Genomic DNA, 24,503 nt, shown 5'->3' with positions numbered 1-24,503 from the left:
CTTCCTGTTGATGTTTTCAAAGTTGAGCAGATAGTGGATAGCTAGGAACAAGCAGCATTTGCCTATACTAATATCCTACAGATGGTCTTCAAAAACCTCAAAGATCTATAAAAGATGTTTTTGTTAATAAAAGTCTTTTTTGACCGTGAGACATGTCTGCTCCTGGAAGAACCCGGTTCTACCTTAAAGGATATGATGAGCCTTGAAGACCCTCCATCTGGAGTTTGCTTCAGATGTGGCAAAGCTAGCCACCAGCAACAAACTGCCCTCGCTTCAACTACAGACAGCACGCCGTCCAAAGTGGACAAGCAGGGCGTGAAGAAAGTCGACTGCTAAGCTTCACAAGAACAAGGTGGGCAAGTCCTTCATTATCCCTGCTTCACAGGAAGGTCTGTCACTTGCTGGGCCAGAAGCCTGACGAGGATGGTCCAACAGTGTAAAGTAATCTTGGGTGACCCAGGCAGCTCGCAACCTCTGTCATTTCTATAGTTTTGGAAGTTGCTTGTTCTGCACTTCCTATATACTCAGGTAATGTTTATCCTTCTCAGTTTTCTGATAGGGCTGAAGACTAGATAATTATAGTCTCACAGTTAAGCTCAAATTGTTTAGGACTTAAGAAAATGTTTTAAGAACTAAAAATATGTATAGGTTGATAAATGCAAGTTATGATAGAAAGTGAATTATTGGGTACAGAACTTTGGACTCATCATAATAGGAGAGGTAGTAGGATGCTTTCTCCAAGTCTGCCAAATACATATGGACTGGACATTGTGGATGTAACTCTTACTTGACAGTTTTTACAATTGTTCTTTTTGTATACAGTTTATTGATTTTAGAGAAAGTCTAAAAGCTGAGGCCATAAAACATTCATAAACAAGTAAGCTTCCATGTCATTATTTGGGAACTAGGGTGGACTTAAGAGGGGGGTAAAAAAGCCAAATGGTTAAACTTCTCTGAGAATCTAGAAAGGAAAAAAAAAATGAATTTGAGAGCTTTTCATTCTCATTTTAAATAAGTTTAAACAAGATGCTTGAGTTGAAGAGAAAAGTACTAGGAAGGTTTTTCCAAGAATAATTTACCCCTACTTAAAGACACAAAGTGCCACATATAACAGCTATGTAACAAAAAGTCATAAAATTATCATTGGTTTTAGAAAGATAAAAAAGAATTAAATTTCTCAGTTTCTCCAATTAAACAAGTTTATACAAGGAGTTTTACATTGTTGATTTCTTTTGTTAAAATACTGAGAACATGGTGGGGCGGGGAGGGTTCATGCCTCTAATCACAGCACTGGTGAGACCAAGGCCAGTGGATCTCTGTGAGTTACAGGCCAGAGCTACACAGAGAAACCTTGTCTTGAAAACAAACAGACAAATAAATAAGTAAAAAAGATGAGATCCGAGTGAGTGTGCCACTTCTGGGGGGAAAGAGGATATCTTCACAAAACCAGTGTCTCCCCAAGACCATTTCCACTTGTTATCAACCAAAGCAGAACATTAGCCATTTAGTTAAGAAAGAAGGTGCAGTATTTGTGTACATATACCAATTACTTTATGCCCTATAAAGGGATGGGAAATGAAAAAAATAGAGAAAATTACACTGTAGAAGTCAGCATGTGCTAAAACCAAATTTCATCTTTCTAATTGAGAATGTATTCTCAGTCTGTAACAAAATTCTAGAGTGAAATAGCAGATTCCCTTGGCAATAGATACATCTTGTCTGCTGCTGGCACACATCCTCCATACCTTCATCATCCACCTCCAACAGCACAGTGTGGCTGTCCATTGGCTGTCCATCAAAATGATCTTCCTCGTGAGCAGACCCCATCCTTCACTATTGGCTTTCATTAGTTCACTGAGTGGTGTCTGTCTCTTCACCTTGAACTACAGCACATCCTTCCTACCACCTTGAAATTAATACGCTCACTCTTCTCTGTCTTGACTCCTTCCTTGGGTTTCTCATTTGCCAGGGTGAGCACTTGAGTCTACTCAGCTGCTGAGTCATAGAAGAGGTACTCAGTGTCCTCTGAAGGAGCAAGAAGGCAGCCCCAGGAGCAGAAGAAGTGGATTTGAGAACATTTATCTGATCTCTACCATACATAAAATCCCAACGTAATACAGTACCTTAGATACAAACTATTCAATAACATAAAATTTAGGAAAGCTTGTTCCCAGGGTAATGAATGAATAACATGAGTCTGTCCAGCCAGCCAGGAAGAATTCCAGGACTTCAGGGATGGAGAGGGCTTGAGAAAACAGAGTGAAGACTGAAGTTTGAATCTCTTATACCCATGTGGAAAGACGAGCGGGCATAGGAACGCATCTGTAATTCCAAGGTTCAGAAAAGAAAGACAAAGGATCCCTGTAGCAATCGAGACTGGCCATATCGGTAAGCTCTGGGTTCAACTGAGACACTCATCACAATGAACAAGGCGGAGGTGTGAATAATGGGCGAGAGAGATGGCTCAGCAGTTAGGAGCACTTGATGGTCAATCACAGGACCTGGGCTTTGCTCCCAGTACCCATGTAAGGTGGATCATGGGGCCCGGGGCTTTGCTCACAGTTTTTCTGCACTGACAGCAGGTTTGTGTCTGAGTAGTTGTTTTTGGTTTTAGAGGATTGTTTTTAAAGGTTGCCAGTACTCTGGTCACATAGTCATAGCTGAAAGTCATCATAGCTGAAAGTCACACACACAATATCTACCATGAGGCTCCATGGAGGCTTGAACACTGGGGGTCCCTGGGAAGCCTGGGCTGATGAGGCTTTGCTGTCCCAACTTTCAGATTTATAAGAGGGGAATCAACACCCTCTTCTAGACTCCACCAGCACCTGCACGTTCATGTATACACACACACACACACACACACTCCCTCTCACACAGGCAGTAATAATAAAGCTTTAATAAGATGTGAAATAAGACAACTGAGCAAGGGTTCCACATCACTTTTCATTATCCAAGAGGACCTGACTTGGGATTCCTAACACCCCAGTTTAGAAAAAGAGCTGGGTGTGGTGGTGCATGCCTTTAATCCCAGCACTTAGGAGGCAGAGGCAAGCGGATTTCTGAGTTTGAGGCCAGCCTGGTCTACAGAGTGAGTTCCAGGACAGCCAGGGCTACACAGAGAAACCCTGTCAAAAAAAAAAAAAGGAGGGGAAGGGGAAGGGGAAGGGGAAGGGGAAGGGGAAGGGGAAGGGGAAGGGGAAGGGGAAGGGGAAGGGGAAGGGGAAGAAGGGGAAGGGGAAGGGGAAGGGGAAGGGGAAGAAGGGGAAGGGGAAGGGGAAGAAGGGGAAGGGGAAGGGGAAGGGGAAGGGGAAGGGGAAGGGGAAGGGGAAGGGGAAGGGGAAGAAGGGGAAGAAGGGGAAGAAGGGGAAGGGGAAGGGGAAGGGGAAGGGGAAGGGGAAGAAGGGGAAGGGGAAGGGGAAGAAGGGGAAGAAGGGGAAGAAGGGGAAGGGGAAGGGGAAGGGGAAGGGGAAGAAGGGGAAGGGGAAGGGGAAGGGGAAGGGGAAGGGGAAGGGGAAGGGGAAGGGGAAGGGGAAGGGGAAGGGGAAGGGGAAGGGGAAGGGGAAGGGGAAGGGGAAGGGGAAGGGGAAGGGGAAGGGGAAGGGGAAGGGGAAGGGGAAGGGGCAAGGGGAAGGGGAAGGGGAAGGGGAAGGGGAAGGGGAAGGGGAAGGGGAAGGGGAAGGGGAAGGGGAAGGGGAAGGGGAAGGGGAAGGGGAAGGGGAAGGAGAAGGAGAAGGAGAAGGAGAAGGAGAAGGAGAAGGAGAAGGAGAAGGAGAAGGAGAAGGAGAAGGAAAAGGGCAGGTGTAGCTTAAGCCCATAATGAAATGGGCCTCAGTTTTCTCTTGGTTCAAAAGTTAATTACCATCACAAAAAAACTGAATCTGTATCTCAGTATAAACACAGCGAACATTGAGAACAACAAATAAATCTGAAGGCAATAAAAGTCTCTCATGCTGAAGAGTATTTGAAATTTAAAAGCCACCTAAGGTCCAACATGGTTTGTGATAGAGGATTTATAGTCACTCCAGAGAGATCAAAGCTTATTTTTGAGTGGTGCTAGAGAGTCTGAGCACACTGCGTGTCCATCCAACCTTCTTCATCCATCCAGATTGGAAAGAGAAGCATGCCACACCAAACAATGACTACCTGATTATGAAGGGAAATCTCCCATCGACTCCAAGGCCCTGGCCGAGGGATCTGGAATGTAAGTCAATGCTGACCGAACTTTGTTCATTCTGAATTTAGATTCTGATGTCTTTCCTTTCACCCTGTATTTGACACTAGTCCTTCATCTGTGTTTATTTTTTTTCAATTTTAGAGGGAATGTTGCTTGTTTGTTTTTGTTTTGCTTAAGACAATTTTTTTTAAGGTGACACACTTTTGATCTAAGCCTGGTGCTCTCAGACAGACCAACTTGTTCTGCTCTGTGAGCTTAAAAGAGGTTTTTAAAGAGTAAAACCATAAAATAACCCAGTCTCATGAGCGCTCCCAATGAGACGACCTATCTGGAGAAGATAGACCTCATCATCCGCTCAGAGAACATAGCATACTGTACTCTTTCTGCTTTCTTTGGAGTTTTAAAACTGAGGACCACTTTGGAATAAGGTTCATAGATAATTAATGTAGTTCCATTAGTTTAATTGCAAAAATTAGCCTCAACTCTTGGTTATTTGATTCCCTCAGTAAGCGTAGCTGTTTTTGAAGCATCTGTTTTATGAGCACTCCTTGTACTCTCGGATGCTGTTGGGGTCTTCTACAGCTTTTCCCAGCTGGCAGAGCCTATGTAATAACATCCTAGGGATGAGACAACTAAAGAGATCCGGTCCCAAAATTTACATGAGAAATAAAACTTTTTAGTATTTGCCTTGGATTAAAATGCCTCTGGGGGGTAGACAGATGAGAAGGGAAAAGCAGGTAAACTCCATTGAAGACAAATGTTCAACAGCCCTCAAATAAAATATGGCTGAGCTCAGATCTAAGTGCTGTGTCTTTGCATATGTCCTAACACTGAATATTTCCATTCTGTCATCTGTAAAGTAGGGTTTCCCAGGGCTACAATGATACCTAAGTGAGTTAATGAATATGCATGCATATAGCAAGCTTGTAGCATGTTCTAAACCTTGGTTATTTGTGCTATGAACCTATTTAAAGCCTCCTGAAAAAGGATAGCAGAAATTTAATGATAAAAACTGAAAGATGCTTTTAAAACAGCTATGTTTGCTGAGAGAATTATATAACCAAAAATTGAGAGTATTTTGTAATTAAACTGGGACTAAAAGCATGGTGCACATGCCTTTAGTCCTAGGACTCAGGAGGCAGAGGCACACAGATTTCTGAGTTCAAGGCCAGTCTGGTCTACAAACAGAGGGAGTTCCAGGGAGTGCCAGGCTACACAGAATCCTTATCTTTTTTTTAAGAGAGAGAGAGAGAGAGGCAAGTTAGCAATATATATATTGCATATATCTACACTTTTTTTTATTATTGGGTATTTATTTCATTTACATTTCCAATGCTATCCCAAAAGTCCCCCACACCCTCCCAAACCCATCCCCCACCCACCCACTCCCACCTCTTGGCCCTGGCGTTCCCCTGTACTGAGGCATATAAAGTCTGCATGACCAATAGGCCTCTCTTTCCACTGATGGCCAACTAGGCCATCTTCTGATACATATGCACCTAGAGACACGAGCTCTGTGTGTGTGTGGGGGGGGGGGAGGTTACTGGTTAGTTCATATTATTTTTCCACCTATAGGATTGCAGATGCCCCCAGCTCCCTGGGTACTTCCTCCAGCTCCTCCATTGGGGGCCCTGTGATCCATCCAATGGCTGACTGTGAGCATCCACTTCTGTGTTTGCTAGACCCCAGCATAGTCTCACAAGAGACAGCTAGAAAAACCTTATCTTTAAAAAATAAAAATAAACAAACAAATAAAATAAAAACTGAATGCTAAATTAGAAGCAACTCCTTTTGGTTTTTGTTTGTCTTCCTTTTCAAATGTAGGGGGTGGTGCTGATGCTAAGGTTCTATTCCCCAATTCATGTTCATGATCTATCAGTAAAGATGCCATGGGCCAATTGCTGGGGGGAGGAGGGAGGATAGGTGGGACTTTCCGGGCCCCTCAGGCAAGTTAGCAGACACAGAGAAGAAAGGTATTCCCCATGCTTCCAAGGGAGAAAAACCAACCAGCCATGTGGGATCTTGGGCAGAGCAGCCATGAGCGGCTTCTCCAGATGGGATGTTGGAGTGTTGAGATGGGACTGAAGGTAGCTGAGCAACGGAAGTTGAGGGCAGATGCTGAGGTGGGAGTACTGAGTAGGGCAACTAACTGAGGTAGATTGCAGGCCCCCAACAATTGAGCCAATAAGACAAGTAGAAATTGAGCAAGATGTGTGTCTGTGTTTTTCATTTGCAGAATGAATATTCTCTGGGTGGGGACTGGTAGCATGGCCCATTTCCGGAGCTTAGGCAGGGTAGCAAACGCTACATGTAACACGTACCATTTTCATTTTTTATATTTTTTGTGAACACACAAATGCTTTGTCCTATTTTACACTCTCTGAATTGTGCTGTAATCCCCCATCCTCCTCAATACTTCTTCCTGCTTCCCTTCCTCCCTGGAAATAGTCCCCACTTTAGGTTTCAGGACATATACATTCCATTATTTTCTTCCTCTCTCTCCCTGTCTTCCCAGATCCCATTACTTTTTTTTAATTAAATTTACTTATTTGTTTCCTTTACAACCCAATTATCAGACTGGCCTCTCCACCCAGTATTCCCTCATGCAAGTCCTCCCCCCATTTCCCCTGCCCCTTCTCTATTGACCCCTCCCCTACTCCCCACACCCCCATACATCAAGCTGCTGCAGGACTAGGGATATCCTCTGCCACTGAGGCCAAAAAAGGCTGCCCAATTGGGGGCGTGGGATCCACAGACAACAGGATCCGTGAACCTAAGCAACAGAAACATAGGCTACTTGGCATCATCAAAACCCAGTTCTCCCACCACAGTAAGTCCTGGATACCCCATTACACAAGAAACGCAAGAATCAAATCTAAATGCTCATCTCATGAAGATGATAAAGGACTTTAAGAAGGACATAAATAACTCCCTTAAAGAAATACAGGAGAACACAGGTAAACAGCTAGAAGCCTTTAAAGAGGAAATACAAAAATCCCTTAAAGAGTTACAGGAAAACACAAACAAGCAGGTGAAGGAAATGAACAAAACCATCCAGGATCTAAAAGTGAAAATAGAAATAAAAAAAAAAATCACAAAGGGAGACAACCCTGGAGATAGAAAACCTAGGAAAAAGATCAGGAGTCATAGATACAACCACCACCAACAGAATACAAGAGATAGAAGAGAGAATCTCAGGTACAGAAGATACCACAAAAAACATTGACAAAACTGTCAAACAAAATGCAAAATGCAAAAAGCTCCTAACCCAAAACATCCAAAAAAATCCAGGACACAATGAGAAGAGCAAACCTAAAGATAGCAGGTATAGAAGAAAGCAAAGATTCCCAACTTAAAGGGCCAGCAAATATCTTCAACAATATTACAGAAGAAAACTTCCCTAACCTAAGTGATGCCCATGAACATACAAGAAGCCTACAGAACTCCAAATAGACTGGACCAGAAAAGAAATCCCTGCCGTCACGTAATAATCAAAACACCAAATATAAGTAAGGGAAAAGGTCAAGTAACATATAAAGGCAGACCTATCAGGATTACACCAGGCTTCTTACCAGAGACTATGAAAGCCAGAAGATCCTGGACAGATGTCATACAGACCATAAGAGAATACTAGTGCCAGCTCAGGCTACTATACCCAGCAGAACTCTCAATTACCATAGATGGAGAAACCAAGATATTCCATTTGACAAAATCAAATTTACACAATATCTTTCACCAAATCCAGCCCTACAAAGGATAATTGATGAAAAACTCCAACACAAGGAGTGAAACTACACCTCAGAAAAGGCAAGAAAATAATCTTTAAAAAAACCAAAAGAAGCCGGGCGTGGTGGCGCACGCCTTTAATCCCAGCACTCAGGAGGCAGAGGCAGGCGGATTTCTGAGTTCGAGGCCAGCCTGGTCTACAGAGTGAGTTCCAGGACAGCCAAGGCTACACAGAGAAACCCTGTCTCGAAAAACCAAAAAAAAAAAAAAAAAGGAAGATAGCCACATAAACATAATTCCACCTCTAACAACAAAAATAACAGGAAGCAACAATCACTTTTCCTTACTATCTCTTAACATCAATGGACTCCACTCCCCAATGAAAGGACTAACAGACTGGATATGTAAACAGAACCCAACATTTTGCTGCATATAGGGAACACACCTCAATGACAAAGACAGACAACCTTTTACCTCAGAGTAAAAGGCTGGAAAAAAAATTCCAAGCTAATAGTCCCAAGAAACAAGCCGGAGTAGCCATTCTAATATCAAATAAAATTGACTTTCAACCAAAAGTTATCAAAAAAGATAAGGAACAACACTTCTTACTCATCAAAGGAAAAATATACCAAGATGATCTCTCAATTCTGAACATTTATGCTCCAAATGCAAGGGTACCCACATTCATAAAAGAAACTTTACTAAAGCTCAAAGCACATATTGCACTGAACACAATAATAGTGGGAGACTTCAACACCCTAATCTCAGCAATGGTCAGATCATAGATACAGAAACTAAATAGGGATACAGTGAAACTAACAGAAGTTATGAACCAAATGGATTTAACAGATATCCATAAGACATTTCATCCTAAAACAAAAGAATATACCTTCTTCTCAGCATCTCATGGTACTTTCTCAAAAATTTACCATGTAATTGGTCATAATACAGGCCTCAACAGATAAAAGAAGATTGAAATAATCCCATGCATCCTATCCGATCACCATGGACTAACACTGATCTTAATAACAACAAAAACAACAGAAGGCACACATACACACAGAAGCTGAACAATGCTCTACTCAATGATAACTTGGTAAAGGAAGAAATAAAGCCGGGCAGTGGTGGTGCACGCCTTTAATCCCAGCACTTGGGAGGCAGAGGTAGGTGGATTTCTGAGTTCGAGGCCAGCCTGGTCTACAAAGTGACTTCCAGGACAGCCAGGGCTATACAGAGAAACCCCGTCTCTAAAAACCAAAAAAAAAAAAAAAAAAAAAATTAAAGACTCTTTAGAATTCAATGAAAATGAAGACACATCATACAAAAACTTATGGGACAAAATGAAAGCAGAGGTAAGAGGAAAACTCATAGCTCTGAGTGCCTCTGAAAAGAAACTGGAGAGAGCACACACTAGCAGCTTGGCAGCACACCTGAAAGCTCTAGAACAAAAAGAAGCAAATACATCCTAGGGGAGTAGACAGCAGGAAATAATCAAACTCCAGGCTAAAATCAACCAAGTAGAAACAAAGAAAACGATACAAAGAATCAACAAAACCTGGAGCTGGTCCTTTGAGAAAATCAACAAAATGAGGCTCCAGGTCCCTCATGGAGGAGTTAGAGAAAGGACTCTAGGAGCCAAAAGGGTTTGCAACCCACAGGAAGAACAGCAATATCAACCAACCGGACGCCCCCCCCCCCAAGAGCTCCCAGGGGAGCTTACTTAATTCTTACAAAAGTCCTAGGGAAAGATAATTTTATTATGTCTATTTTACAGATTAGACAACCAGAGTACACATGGAGGGACACATGACTCCAGCCGCCTAGGTAGCAGAGGATAGCCTTGTCAGACATCAATGGGAGGAGAGGCCCTTGATCCTGGGAAGGCTCGATGCCCCACTGCAGGAGTACACCAGGGCGGGGAGGCAGGAGTGGGTGGGTAGAAGAGCACCCTCATAGAAGCAGGGGGATGGAGGATGGAATAGGGGGGTTCTGGAGGGCAAACTGGGAAAGGAGATAACATTTGAAATGTAAATAAATAAAATATCCAATAAAAAAGTATATTTAAAAATAATTAGGAAAAAGAAAAAAAGAGAACAAAGAGCACTAGAAAGACTAATAAAAACCCAGAAGTAAACAGTGGACACATTTAGGGGAATACAGGACCCACTCACCTTTCCGAGAAAGACAGTGAGAATGAACAGGGAGAGCAAGTGGAACACTCCAGGTCACACAGAGATTGACAGTGTATTAGCTAGCATTCCTTCTGTGTTTCGAAATGACTCATAGTAAGAAAACATATTTTATGATAAGGGACTTTATAATATGTATATAGTCATCAGTCTTATAAGCTGAACGTTCTCTATAGGTTAGCTTACTTAATTCTTCCAAAAGTCCTAGGAAAAGGTAATTTTATTATGTCTCTTTTACAGATTAGTATAGGAGTATAATAATTTGTTCAAAGACAAGTAAACAAGCCAGAATTTGAATATAGGCCATGCTTCATAGGCTGATTATCGTAATATACTTGCATATATACGTCTGATGTGCAGTGCTTCAGAAAATACCAACCCTTGGTATAGTGCACGTTGTTATTTTCTATTCTACTTCAGTTTGAAGTCTTGACTGCATGTACCCATCCCAGCCTCTCACTTTTAAATTACTAAAAAGAGCCGGGCGGTGGTGGCGCACGCCTTTAATCCCAGCACTCAGGAGGCAGAGGCAGGCGGATTTCTGAGTTCGAGGCCAGCCTGGTCTACACAGTGAGTTCCAGGACAACCAGGGCTACACAGAGAAACCCTGTCTCGAAAAACCAAAAAATAAATAAATAAATAAATAAATTACTAAAAAGTACCACTTAACTCCCTAGGCCAGAGTTTCTTTTTTGGCTTTCCTTTTAATGAAACAGAAAGAGGATATTAGCATTAAATACAGATGTAAGCTAATCATTAAGTATAAGGAAGAATTCCTCTATTTCTGCCTCATGGGAAAACGGTTATCCTATCTATCACTCAAGAGAAAACAAAAGATGGAGAACTCCACCTTTTTATGGTAATAGCAAGCACACATACATGCAAGTCAGACTGAATAAACAATCACTTGAGCCTCAAGCCATCATAGCTTTACAACTAAATTCATTAGGATATACCCAAACTGTTTTTAAATTACCCAGCCTGTAAGAAATTAAATACAGGGACTGGAGAAATGACCTCAGTGGTTAAGAGCATGGCTGCTCTTCCAGAGGTTCTGAGTTCAATTCCCAGCCACCACATGGTGGCTCACAACCATCTGTATGTAGTTGGATCTGATGCCCTCTTCTGGTGTGTCTGAAGACAGCAATAGTGTACTCACATATACATAAAATAAATAAATAAATATTTTTTAAAAAGAAAGAAAAAATGAAATACATTATATCTGTCATGGTAATAATAATTTTCTATTGTCTGTTTTCAGCTTATAATCTATCAATATTGTTCTAAGCACTTTACACATTTACGAAGATTTACAAGTCTATTAGATTGGGGATATTACCAAATCCAAATTACAGATGAGACTATACTTAAGGCTTACCTAGCCGGGCTTGGTAGTGCATGCCTTTACTCCCAGCACTCGGAAGACAGAGGCAGAGGCAGGCGGATTTCTGAGTTCGAGGACAGCCTGGTCTACAGAGTGAGTTCCAGGACAGCCAGGGCTACACAGAGAAACCCTGTCTCGAAAAAAAAAAAGAAAAAAAGAAAAGAAAGAAAAAAAGATTTACCTATAATTACACAGGTAATGTGAGCTGCAAATCATAGCTACAGTGCCTGAGTCAAGAGTCTGTTATCTTGACTACCCTACTCAGTGTTTAAGCCATAGTGCTGGTTACTGTATGGCAAAATCCAAAGCAAAGTAGTTGATAAACTTTGGCAATTGCTGATTAAATAGAAAAAGAAAGAAAAAAAATGAAATACATTATATCTGTCGTGGTAATAAGTCACACCATCCTCCACAGGTAAATATTCTCAGATTTCTCATACAAGAATTAGTTAGAGCCAGGTCTGGTGGCAGCAGGCCTTTTGTCCCAGCACTCAGGAGGCAGAGGCAGGTGGATCTCTGAGTGCAAAGCTAGCCTGGTCTACAGAGAAAGTTCTACAGCCACACAGACAAACCCTGTCTTGAAAACAAAAATAAAATAAAGGAGTTAGCTAATCTTTAGGTCTTCTAACTATTAATGCTTCAAAAACTTTTTGTCCTACCGTAAGACAAATACACGAGAGAACACATCCTTGAATTTCTCAAGCTGCTGAAGACAGCTCAGTGGGTAAAGACATCTGCTGTGGACGCCTGGTGGTGTGACCTCAGGCCACTCATGGGTAGGAGAGAAGAGAGAGAACTGACCTCAAAAAACTGTCCCACGACCTCCACGTTTGTGCCACAGTATGTGCACACTAGCACTCAAGCACAATATGGTAAGTTTTTTAATTAGTAAATTCTCACACCCCTGCCCTCAAAGCTTGGAGATTTACCCAAAAGAGGGGCAGGAAGGTGGAAGGTGGTAGATGGCACGAAGGAAACTGTTTTCCAGACACAGCAGGACAGATGCACACACAGCCTCACAGAAATGCTGACTTACCTATATGAGTTCAAGCTAGATAACATCTCAGCATGAAGGAACAGAAGTGTACACAGAGTCCCAACACCAGCCAAGAAGTTATTCCCAACCAATACGATGGGACAGGGAAAATCCATTTTCTTCGTGGAGTGACATTAGGTATATATCAGCCACACTGCAGGACAGACAGGCTCAGCAGTAGCTGGCCTAAACAAATCAGTCTCCATGGTTTTTGGTTTTGTTTGTTTGGCTGGTTGAAGAGTTTGTTTTTGATATTAAGAAAGAAAATAAACACGAAGTTAGGTGGGAAAGATCTGGGAGGATCTTGGGACCCCAGTTCAATTCCTAGCAGCCACATGACAGCTTACAACTCCAGTCTCAGGGTATCTGATGCTGTCTTCTGACCTCCTCAGGCACCAGGTGTATATATGATGAACAGACATCCATGAAGACAAAACACTCATAAAGTAAATAGTGTGTGTGTATATAGATATACATGAATAATATGTATGCATGTATAATATATACACATATATGTATTATACATATATATATAATATATATAATAAAATTCTCAAAGAAAGAAACTTTGAAGCATTAATTTCTCATTAAGATTAAAGTTATTTACCTTATCAATATGTTTGAAGAGCCAGATCCCAAGCCAATGTAATTCTTGTGCTGGCAAATCATTTCTATCATGACTCCTCTTTAAAAGATTTACAGAGTCAAAGAAAGAAGAGAGTTGATGCTGAGACAGCATCAGATACCCTGAGACTGGAGTTGTAAGCTGTCATGTGACTGCTAGGAATTGAACTGGGGTCCCAAGATCCTCCCAGATCTGTCCCACCTAACTGCGTGTTTATTTTCTTTCTTAATACCAAAGTCGTTGTTTCCCCTTAGGTAACTTAACAACTTTAAGCCTCACCTCTTGACTTAGCCCAGCTACGTATTGACTCCAGTCTTATGCCAAGACATGGGATGATCTAAGGAGGTCCTGCCTCTTGGGAACTGATAGTTTTCATCTCCTCTGAAGCTTTGAGATCTCTGAATGAGAGAAGAGAGTTGATGCTGAGACTGAAGCCCTTGAATTTGTGCCCAGCTCCTCCCGCTGCCAGGACTTATCTCAGCAGGAAAGGTTAAGGAGCTGAATGAAATCTTTCAAGGGAAACATTTAAATGAGGAAATAAGTGGGAGGAATTAGACTTGTTTATAAAGGCCTTGTCCTTAAGAGGTTGTCATAAATGCGGCCTCAAAAGACATTCTGCTAGTCTCAGCATATGCTTATAAAGCAACTACTACTATTCTCATGGAATAGAATTTAATAAACTTAACTTTTAAAAAAATTTTATTTATTATTATATGTAAGTGCTGTCTTCAGACACACCAGAAGAGGGCGTCAGAAATCATCCCAGATGGTTGTGATATCAACCACCATGTGGTTGCTGGGATTTGAACTCAGGACCATTGGAAGAGCAGTCAGTGCTCTTAACTGCTGAGCCATCTCTCCAGCCCCTAAATTTAACTTCTTAGGTCAACCCACAAAAGAACCTTATAAAGGCTCAGGTAGCCCTGTGTAGACTGGCCTGAAAATCACTCTGTAGACCAGAGTTCTGCCTACCTCAGACTTTTGGGTGCTGGGACTATGAGCACCCAGGTGGGGTGCCACTTAGCCCAGCTGAGGCTCTTTTTCCAGGGTCTAATATACAATGAACCCTCAGTGACTGATTCACATATCAACTTTCTTCACATGCAAGTGGAGAGCCATGAGTCCACACAAAAAGAATATTATACTAATATCATTGCAGCTAGGCCAAATACTGAACTTGATATTAATGAATGATTGGCAGTCTGTGTTAGGCTTTTTTCACTCTCTAGGTCAGTATAATCATTGTGAAATGCATTAGACTTTATTTACTAAACTGAAGATTAAACTTCTTGTGGAATAGGGCCATAAACGGTGTTTAAATAAATTCAACTCATTCACTTTGTTTTATTCAAAGGACAATTTATTTTTAAAAGATGAAGCTTGGCACCACCAACCACACAGGACAGAATTCAAAGGTCGCCCCTCCACTGGGTTTCCACTCCATTAGCTATTAGCAGGCCATCAACAAGCAGGCAGCAGCAGGACTGTAAAATCATATCCGCTTTAATGACAATAACGCTCAGTATGGAAACTAGTGGCGGACCATTTCCACATCCGAGTCACATAGAGAAACGTTCCCCTCCCCGACTTAGCCCTTCATTGTTAGTATCTGTATCCAATACTAGTCTCTCCACAGCAAAACATTCTTCAAAGTCAACATGGTCCCAGCATAAGTGTAAAAACAGCATGCAACATTAATATATTGAGGCCAAGAGGAGGGCTCTTCCAGTCGCATGCTTGCTTCCAAAGCAGAAGGGTCTGAGCTTGGCTCTCCGGGGCCTTTGAGGTGGGTACCTTACTCTGAGCACTGGAGAGGCAGAGGCAGGAGGATCTCTGGGATGCTCTAGCCAGCAAGCCTAGCTAATTGGTGAGCTCTGGCTCAGTCAGAAATCCTGTTCCAAAAACTAAAGGGAAAAGCAACTGATGAAGGCACCTTGCATTGGCCTCTGGCCTCCACAGGTATGTGCCTCCTGTGTGGACCCGTGTGGGAGCATATGTGCATGCATGAAGAGGCTCAAGGTTGGTATCAAGAGCCTTTCTCAACTGCTCTTCCACCTTGTTCTTTGAGGCAGGGTCTTTCAGCCAAACCCAGAGCCACAGATACAGCTAATCTGGATAGCTAATTAGCTAGGGGTGAAAGAAAAAGGGGTCTCCGGTCTCTGCCTCCCAAGCCTGAAATCAGAGGTGAGATGCCATGCCCGCCTGGCATTTATGTGCTGCACACTTAAACTCATCACCTTCCTCGAGCAGCAAGCACTTTTTAACGGCTGAGCCACCTCTTTAGCCCCCACTTTTTTTTCTTAATGTTTGGTATTTTTTAGTAAGGTTTTTTTTTTTTTCTCAAATGTGTATCTTTTTTAAACTAACAATCTGAGAAGATAAACACTCCCACCTACTTGGTAAGTAGATGCTGGCGTTCAAACAGTTCTTCCTGACAAACGATGCTGACTCAGGACCTAAAGTCTGGAAAAAGGCTGGCACCCGACCCAAAGCCAAGATCAGACAATTTCTGAGATGTCAAGATTCTAAAGATAGCAGACACCAATTGGGGTGGGTTGCTCATTTTCAAGAGACAGCTAGTTTGAAAATAACTGATGCTTAGTGGCCTAAGCCAGTCTATTGCTGTGTCCCCCTTTTGCAGTTTTAGGTTTCTGATTCTCCCAGATTTGCTTAAGTACTTTTCTATTCCCGGGGAATAAGTAAAATTAGAACAGGCATTGAGCACTTAAATGAAGCACAACGCTGACACCTAGTGTAATGGATTTGCTTCCTGTCTTCACCCTCCTCTGCTCTCCTCACCCCTCCCTTTCTCCAAAGGCCCTTGGAGTATAGTTTAATAATAGTAAACATTTGTGGAGAATGTACAGATTAAATATTGTGATAGCACTTTAAATGCATCATTGTATTTTCAACTACGACCACCACTTGACCACATCTTCCTTTATTATGAGTACTAGCAGTCTTAAAGAGTTTAATCAGATTTTGCAGCAGGAGGAGGCTGGGGAGGGACAGGAACTTGAACCCAGATCTGCCTGGTTTGGGAGCTGAGCACTCCTTGCTTGTAAAGGAATTGAGAGTAGCCACAGTTTTGGATAGTTTAGTTTGTTTTCACAGACTTCAGAGTTGCTCACAAGGCTTCAGGTAAGTATCAAAGACCTGAGGCGTGTATCTTTGAGCCATCCTCCCCTCCCCTTCTATGACAAAGGCCAGGTTTAAGACTGACCAGGCTGTTTGCCTTCTAATTCTCTCTCGCACCCCTGGGAAGGCTGTGGGAACATCTGTAAAAGTACATGTCAGAAGGTAGTTTTTGAAAGGGTAGACCAATAAATCCTAGTGTTTTCTTGTTTCTGCTTCTAAATGCTTCAGAAAAGTAGAAGACAAAATCTTAGTATACAGTGGGTTCTCAGTCATGTGTGGAATACACTGGGACAGGCTGAGAACTGGTATTTGTATGTAGTTGCCCATGTACTCTACTGAGGGTATACGGGTTCAGTTGTTTACTAATGCTGAAAAGCCTTCTGCTGTGTGCTCAATGCCCAAGTGAGCTAATTAGCTTTTCTGTGAGAAAACAGGCCCTCGTCTAGGGCTTGAAGGTGTCTCCCTGCTACACTACTGACTCCACCCAAGAGCTCTTTCGAGAGGCACTCATTTCCAGTTTCTCCACAGCACACTTCCTAGTTAAGAAATCATCACTATATAGGGCAAGGACAAGCTCATGTCCGCACCATGCTCCTAATGTGCCCGGGTGGGTGCCTGAGAGAGACTCGTAACTTCTTTGGGACATCCTGTAATTAGATTCTTCTCAACCCTTTAAATGAACCTGTCAAAATTCCAGCTCTTACTCTCCATATCTAGTTTGTAGTATACAACATAGTCTTAATGATACACGCCTCAGATCTTTGATACTTACCTAAAGCCTTACAAGGAACCTTGAAGTCTATGAAAACAAACTAAGCTATCCAATAACATGGCTACTCTCAACTCCTTTAAAAGCACGGAGCAAGTGCTCAGCTCCCAAAACAGGCAGATCTGGATTTAAGTTCTCATCCCCACCCCACCGCCCCACCCAAATCTGATTAAACTCTTTGAGACTCCTATTATTCATAATAAAGGAAGATGTGATAGTCCTTAGAGAAAACAGGAGAAGGCATCACTCACCAAATATTTGGCATATGGAAATTCCACAGAAAATGCACACATTACTTTTTTCAAAATGCAAAGTAAGCATAACTCTAACATATGATGAAAGACTGAGGGAGAAGCTCATCCAAGGTCATGTTTTACATTCATATTGGACTCTACACTAACAGTCTTTACATCTGAGTCCCAATTCCCCAAAGAAGCCTTCTCCACTTTCCTTGGCTTGGAGAAGCAAGTATTTTCCAAGGGACCATCAGGACTGGACTACAATTTGAAACTGTCCTCTTAATACCCACAAGCTTAGCAAAAGGTCACTATTTAATGAAACTCAGGTAGGAGAGCCCCTTAGTACATGGTCTCAACCTATATCTCCAAAAAATATTTACAATTCATAACAGTAGCAAAACTACAGTTGTTGAAGTAGCAACAAAAATAATTTTATGGTTGGAGTCACCACAACATGAACTGTATTCAAAGGTCACAGCATAGGACAGCTGAAAAACCACTGCCTTAGGGTCTATGCAAACATCTCCCCTAACCTCAATAAAGAGCATCTTGTGACCCCTTCTCCAGAAAGTATGCAATACATTAATTCCAATTAAAATGTGACTAATGCTTGTTTAATATATGGACTTTTATGGAAAGTAAAGAACATTCTGAGTTGATTTTAAATACTATACTGTATCTGTAAAAGTTGGATGAATTGATACTTGGAATTATGTTACAGAGGGCTGGAGCATACAGAAAGATGGCTCAGCAGTTAAGAGTACACATTGGTCTTGCAGAAAGAAGACTAGAGTTGGATTCCCAGCATTCCCAGCAGAAGAGTAACAACTGTCTGTAACTCCAGCTCCCCAACTTTCAGTACCTTCTTCTGCTCAATGAAGGCAACTGCACACATGTGCACATTCCACGCACCACACACACACCATACATATACCATACATATACACCACACACACATAGACCACACACACAATTTTAAGATAGTGTTTTTAAAAAAGAAATGTTACATCAGTAACTTAAAGAGTCTGCCACAAGGAAGTAGACACACTTATCTGTGACTACCCATTTAGATATTTCACCCGACTCCTGGTTGCATAATTTTGCAGCTTTTATAATTCTCAAATTTTAATGTGCAAATTCACAAAGCTTGTTAAAAGTTAATATTTCAGAACAGTCCAGTACAATGCCTGCAGTTTTTGAGTTTGGATACATAGCAGTCATAAGCACCAAATTGAATTCTGAAAGTGGTCCTTGAGCCACATTCTGGATTTTTTGAAATTAATAAAATTCAAGTAAATATTTGAGAAATGTTGTCAAAAGACATAAATATTTAGGAAAACTAGGTACACCACTACCCTTAAAATGGAAGTTCTTGCCACTTTGTTCTATCCATTAAAAGACTTGCCTACATAGCCTGGCATTAAGATTCCAGTACTCAGAAGGCAGAGGCAAGTGAATCTTTGTGAGTTTGAGGCCAGCCTGATCTATATGGTGAGTTCCAGCACAGCCAGGGCTACATAGAGAAACCCTGTCTCAACAAAAGGAGAAGGAGGTAGAGGAGGGGGAGGAAGAAAAAAGGAGAGAGACAGATTGAGTGCTATTTTTTAGGCCAGGCCATACAGCTGAGAGTTTGCTATGCCCTTGAAAACTTTGCAGAAGTACTGGCCAAATTATGTGATTTATGTGAGCAAAACTTAGGACAAAGATATTTCATAGTGACTTTTAAATATTTAGATGTGGAGGAAAAAAGTGGGAAAGGGCTTACCTAAAGATGGCCATAATATTCTAAGGAATCTAAGCTGCAGGTACACAGAGAAAAGAAAATAGCTTAATTTTAAAAATTATATTATTTAAACCCCATAGTCAAAAAATGAGCTTAATTTCTGCTGGATAAGCAGTGGGCTCAAATTCTGACATTCTGGGGACAAAACAACCTTTCTTGTTACATGTCCAACAAGCAGCGTGGAAAACAAATTCATAAATTCTTCAAGTAGAGAAATGCCAGGAGTTTTTGGTTTTGTTTTGTAAGGAAAAAAAAAAAAAAAAAGCCAAACAAACCACCAAACCCCCCCCCAAAAAAAAAACCAAAAAAAACCTTGAAATCAGAAGTAGAATTGGTAAGAGCAGAGATAAGAACACACATTCGCTATTACACAACAAAGCAATGTGGCAGCCAAGAGGCTCTATCGATGCCTGCCTTTAGATAACCTTTCTTTTGCACAGCATTTCTCTAGCTTGCCCAATCACTGATCTTACCCAAGGGAGGTACCAAGGAGAGATGTTAATTGTGTTCACACTCCCAGGCTTCCAGTCAGGAGTTTATACAATCAGAGGCAGCTGTCTGAATGTTATGAGACATGTGTCACCTGGAGTGACTCTTGATTTCACTGGTGTTAAGTGAGAACTGGAAGAATCCTGGATGCTTCTCAAATCTCCGACTCACACTTTCTGGTATAACAATCTCAGACTCAGCCTTCATTCACTCATCTCTTCTCTTATAGCCCAGACTGTCCCAGAAATCATCACTTTCCCCCATAACCTAAAGTCCAGTGGGGAAAACACAAAGAATGTCTAATTCAACATTTTTCTGACATCTCTCTTATAAACGGCTAGTATAAACACATGCCTTTGGGATAGGGGGTAGCAGGTGGGGAGTGGGGAGTAAGAGGAGGTTCGAGACAGGGTTTCAATGTGTAGCCCTCACTGTCCTGGAACTTGCTCTGTAGACCAGGCTGGCCTTGAACTTACAGAGACTCACCAGCATCTGCCTCCTGAGTGCTGGGATTAAAGGCACTGGCCACCACTGCCCAGCCACAAAGTCTTTAAAAGTAAATTTTATTTTGTCTTAATAATTTTTATGTAGAAAATGCAAGTAAAAAAATGTTAAAAATGTTCATAACCTCACCTGTCTTGTTGACTCTGGTATATATACTCTGCCTTCCCGCCACTTGTGGACGACTAAAGTACAAAATAGAACCACACACTCCAAGCTGTTCTGCTCTGAGCTAGTATGTTGTCCATACTCTCCTTAATATACAAAACCTTTATATGTGTGCATTATATTGTGAATATGTCAATTTATTCACTTCTCTGTTGCAGATTTTTCAACTTCCTATGACAAATCTTCAATAACATTACAAAACAGGCTTTAAAAGTATCATGCTTTCTTGGTCTTATTAATCAAGCACTATTTACACCAAATGTCATAAAAACAAATTTCTCTCAAGTTAAACATTTACTTCCTTCATCTTGCTGCCTTCATATGATTCTTCTATTCAGGAAGCCCATTATTATCTCTTCAAATATTTTACTGAAATAAAAAGCCCTCAATGGGCCCAAATTTTATGTCTACTAGTGTCGGGCCATATCTGTACTAATTTTCAAATGGCCACATTATACTTACCAAGTATTAGATTTTTTTTAAAAATCCCATCTTTTTACATTAATACAAAGTTGGTTTAAATTGATACAAAGTTGGCTTTGGCACTTATTTTTTAGCTCAAGGCATTTTGTACAAATTCACCTCCCTGCAAGAAAACAATCTCTATATATAAATAAATAAATAAATAAATAAATAAATCGATCTGGCAGGTCTGGTGACATATTTTCAACTCATCACACAAGACACAAACATTAATAATGAGGTAGGAAGCTAGGGGCGGCACTCAGGTAGCAGAAATTCTTACCTAACAGGACACAAAGTTTTCTCTCAAGTTTTTAGATGTCTGAGGTTTAGGTCTATATTTAATTTTAGTACACTTGATAGGAGGTTGCACCCAAGTTTGGTTTTTTTTGTTTTGTTTTGTGGGGTTTTTGGTACATTAATGTTCAACTGTTGAGGAAAATATAAGATGGTCACTGCCCCCAGTGAACTTTAGCACATTTGCTGGAAATATAAAGTGTAAGTCTCTCTCTGGACTCATCATGTTGACTCATCCATTATTCTATATTGTTAATTTTACAATACACTGACTAATCTGGAATCAAGTAAATTACAATCATTTTAATAACAATTGCTTTGACTATCTTGTCCTTTTGATTTCAATGCTGTGGACTCACCTTGTCAATTTCCACATCTGCCTGTATGCTGCTGTACTTCTTACCATAATGGACTAAAATGTTTTCCTTTTTAAGAGTTGACGTGGTCATAGTGTCTTGTCATAGCAACCAAGACTCTAAGACACAGGGTTTTTCATAAGCTCTCAGGATTTTCCAAATGATAAATTTTACAGAGAAAGGCAATCTCCCGCTTCCTTTGTAATCTGTATGCGTTAACTTTCTGCCTTACAGCATCATCAGAAACACTAATGTATTGTATGGGAACTTAATAAGACTGGGCCTTTCTAAGCTGTCCAGGCCAGCCTTGACCTCAATTTTCCTCTTTCCGCTGTTGAAACTGTAGGTGGCCACCATCAGCATGTACCCCTAGCTATTACCTGTGTTTTTGAGATTCCGAAGTTGTCTTTTAAAGACGTGCCCATTTTATCTACATCAACAAACTTCCTGGGATTAACTACTTGCAGGGTTTCCTTGTTGACTGCCACTGCAACATATGTAGATCATTCCTTCACTCCTTGTAGCTTGTGTTTGGTCTACTGTCCAGGCACTAACAGGTACACAAGCCAGTATTGATTCCACACACAGGATTTATATTTGCTTCCCATCACCATTTCAGAAGTGGAAACTAAGGATAACTTGAAATGCTTATTCCCTACAGAAACATCTCTGGGAACTCTTTTGGCCTAGCCCTATTTTGTTCAGTTTCATTCAGCCCCTAGTTTTCTTGGGCTGGTTGGGATCTGTCAGTATGTTGACTAATTTTCAAAAACTTGAATTTTATCTAGATGGTTGTTAAATTTAATTAGGCTATATGTAGAGAAAACAGTTTTTTTATAAGACTTGAACCTTCTAAGGTTTACTGAGACTTGTTTTAAGGCTCTTCATATGGTCTAGCTTGATCAATGTTCTATGTGAACTTGTAACAAATATGTAATCTACTTGGTGAGATGGTCCATAAAACCAGGTTAAACGTCGGTTCAACGTTCCTATTTGTCTCAACCACTGTATAAGAGCTCCAAAATGTCTTAAGATTATAAACCTGTAGTTGGATATTACTCTGCTCAATAGTTGGAAAGTGACTTGGTTTTTATATTCAGGAGAGTTTCCATAATGTCAGTACTGACAGAGTTGAACTTAATATTAGCCTCATAGTTGCTGGGCCTACTGCCCTTTCTTTCTTTGCTAATTTTTCTAAAAATTCCTATTTATTTCCTATAATTCCTAATTAGCATTTTAAAAAAATTTAGTCCCTAGAATTCCCAGTATGCAGTCAAGCTTCAAACACACCTCACAGATAACAAATACCTCATCCTCACTTTGTGGTATTTTCAGGTATTTTATTAATACATGTGTTATGATGAAAACCATTTTTAATGATTCCAGCATTCTTTCTTCTTTGTGTAGATTTAAACTTTCTTCTGGCATCACATCCTGTTGGAAAACCTTCCTTAAGAAAAAAAAAATGGTTAGGGGTGGGCACATGCTGTGGTCACATGGAGATCAGAAGGCATTTTCTCATAAAACTAACCATATGCCTATAATACAACTGGGGGAGATAAATTGCTTGCTACCTAAGAATTGAGACCTGAGCCTAATCCCTAGTACCCACAGGAAAAGCATGATTGCTCTTGTTTGTAATCACAGAGGTAGAGACAGGCAGCCCCCTGGAAGTCATTCCCAGGTCCCAGAGATCCAATTCAAATCATGAGATGGGCAGCTCTTGATGAATGACACCCAAGGTTGATCTCTGCCAGCCACAAGCAGCAGCCCACACACAGGTACACCCCCCCCCCCAGATGCACACAAAAACAAGAGACAGACACAAATAATAATAATACAATATAGGAATGTCCTTTCAAAGTATTTTACCAAATAAATTAAAACACATTAAAAAAAGTGCTAAATATGGATTTATATAGTAGCTTTAATCACAAATATGAAATTTGGAAGCAATTAAGGTACATCAATAGGTGTGTGGATAATTGATAACTGAAATAAAAATATAGAATGGATTATTCAGCACTAATAGAAGAAGAAGAAGAAATTAACTACCAATCCTATGTTAGTATAGGAAAGCAGCCCGTCTGAGAAGGCTTTGCATGCTACACAGCATTCCGAGGGCATTCTGGGAAAGTAAAGAATCAGACAAACACTCAAAATGAACAGTGTCGGCCCAGGGCCAAATCTGATTGCATCAATCACCATTCTTGTCATTTACATCTAAGCTTTATTTCCTTCCTATGTGTGGGATCCTACACCAAGCACACAACTGTAAAGACGTGACCACAATGAGTGGGCAGCTTGCCAAACACAGACACCATGCCCACTATCCCAATATACACAGTGCTGAATGACTAGCTCATCAAATGCACGGTGTATGCAAAGTTCCTCTGCAAAGGAGTCAGTTCTCGTTTTGAGAACTGATTTAAAACCAATGAAACTACATCACAGGCAAGAGACATAACCTATCCAAAAATAAGGTTCAAAAAGAGCATTGTTCTTTAAGGATAGGAGGCCACAGTTAAAGATGGAAACAAAACAGAGGCTGTATCTCTTCTGGTCTGGGATAAAAGAAATCCAGATTGAAATACGGTTTTAGGCTCACAAAATTTGTCGTAGTACACACAAAACAATCTCATTCAAAAATAATCTTTAAAACAATTTTATTAGTAATTGTAGAAGCATACATCATAGTTACATGTTTATAAACATTTCTACAAAAATTATTCTTTAAAAAGCTTTGACAAAACATTATAATATAATTGACTGTAAGGAATAAAACCCAGCACATTAAAAAACCATTATTTCCGTAGGAGGCAGAGGCAGATGGATCTAAGTTCAAGGCCAGCCTGGTCTACAGATCAAGTTCCAGAATAGCCAGGGCTACAGAGAAACCCTGTCTCAAAAAACCAAAATAAATAAGTAAATAGCCACATTATTTTTTCCTCTCCAATTCATTTATTAAATCCAGTACTCTGTTGAATGGGTAGGGCTATTTAAAATGATAGTCTCTCTCTCTCTCTCTCTCTCTCTCTCTCTCTCTCTCTCTCTCTCTCTCTCTCTCTCTCACACACACACACACACACACCCAACACCCCCACCCCCAAAGAGATGAACTTCCACTAGAATGGTGGACAACAGGGCTGTTCTCCTGGGAGAAA

The 24,503-nt window shown here is 40.9% G+C and overlaps 1 pseudogene; it reads right to left on the bottom strand.

Moving 5' to 3' along the window:
• Nucleotides 1–1,608: 1,608 nt before the first annotated feature.
• On the bottom strand, nucleotides 1,609–21,432 carry LOC147000367 (small ubiquitin-related modifier 4 pseudogene; annotated as a pseudogene).
• Between the last annotated feature and the right edge of the window lie 3,071 nt (nucleotides 21,433–24,503).

This window comes from Mus caroli, unplaced genomic scaffold, assembly GCF_978045245.1.
Source record: "Mus caroli unplaced genomic scaffold, Mus_caroli_1 scaffold_18, whole genome shotgun sequence".
In the NCBI taxonomy this organism is placed as follows: Eukaryota; Metazoa; Chordata; class Mammalia; order Rodentia; family Muridae; genus Mus; species Mus caroli.
The sequence above is the reverse complement of the archived record's forward strand: the minus strand, read 5'-3'. Positions and strand labels throughout refer to the sequence as shown.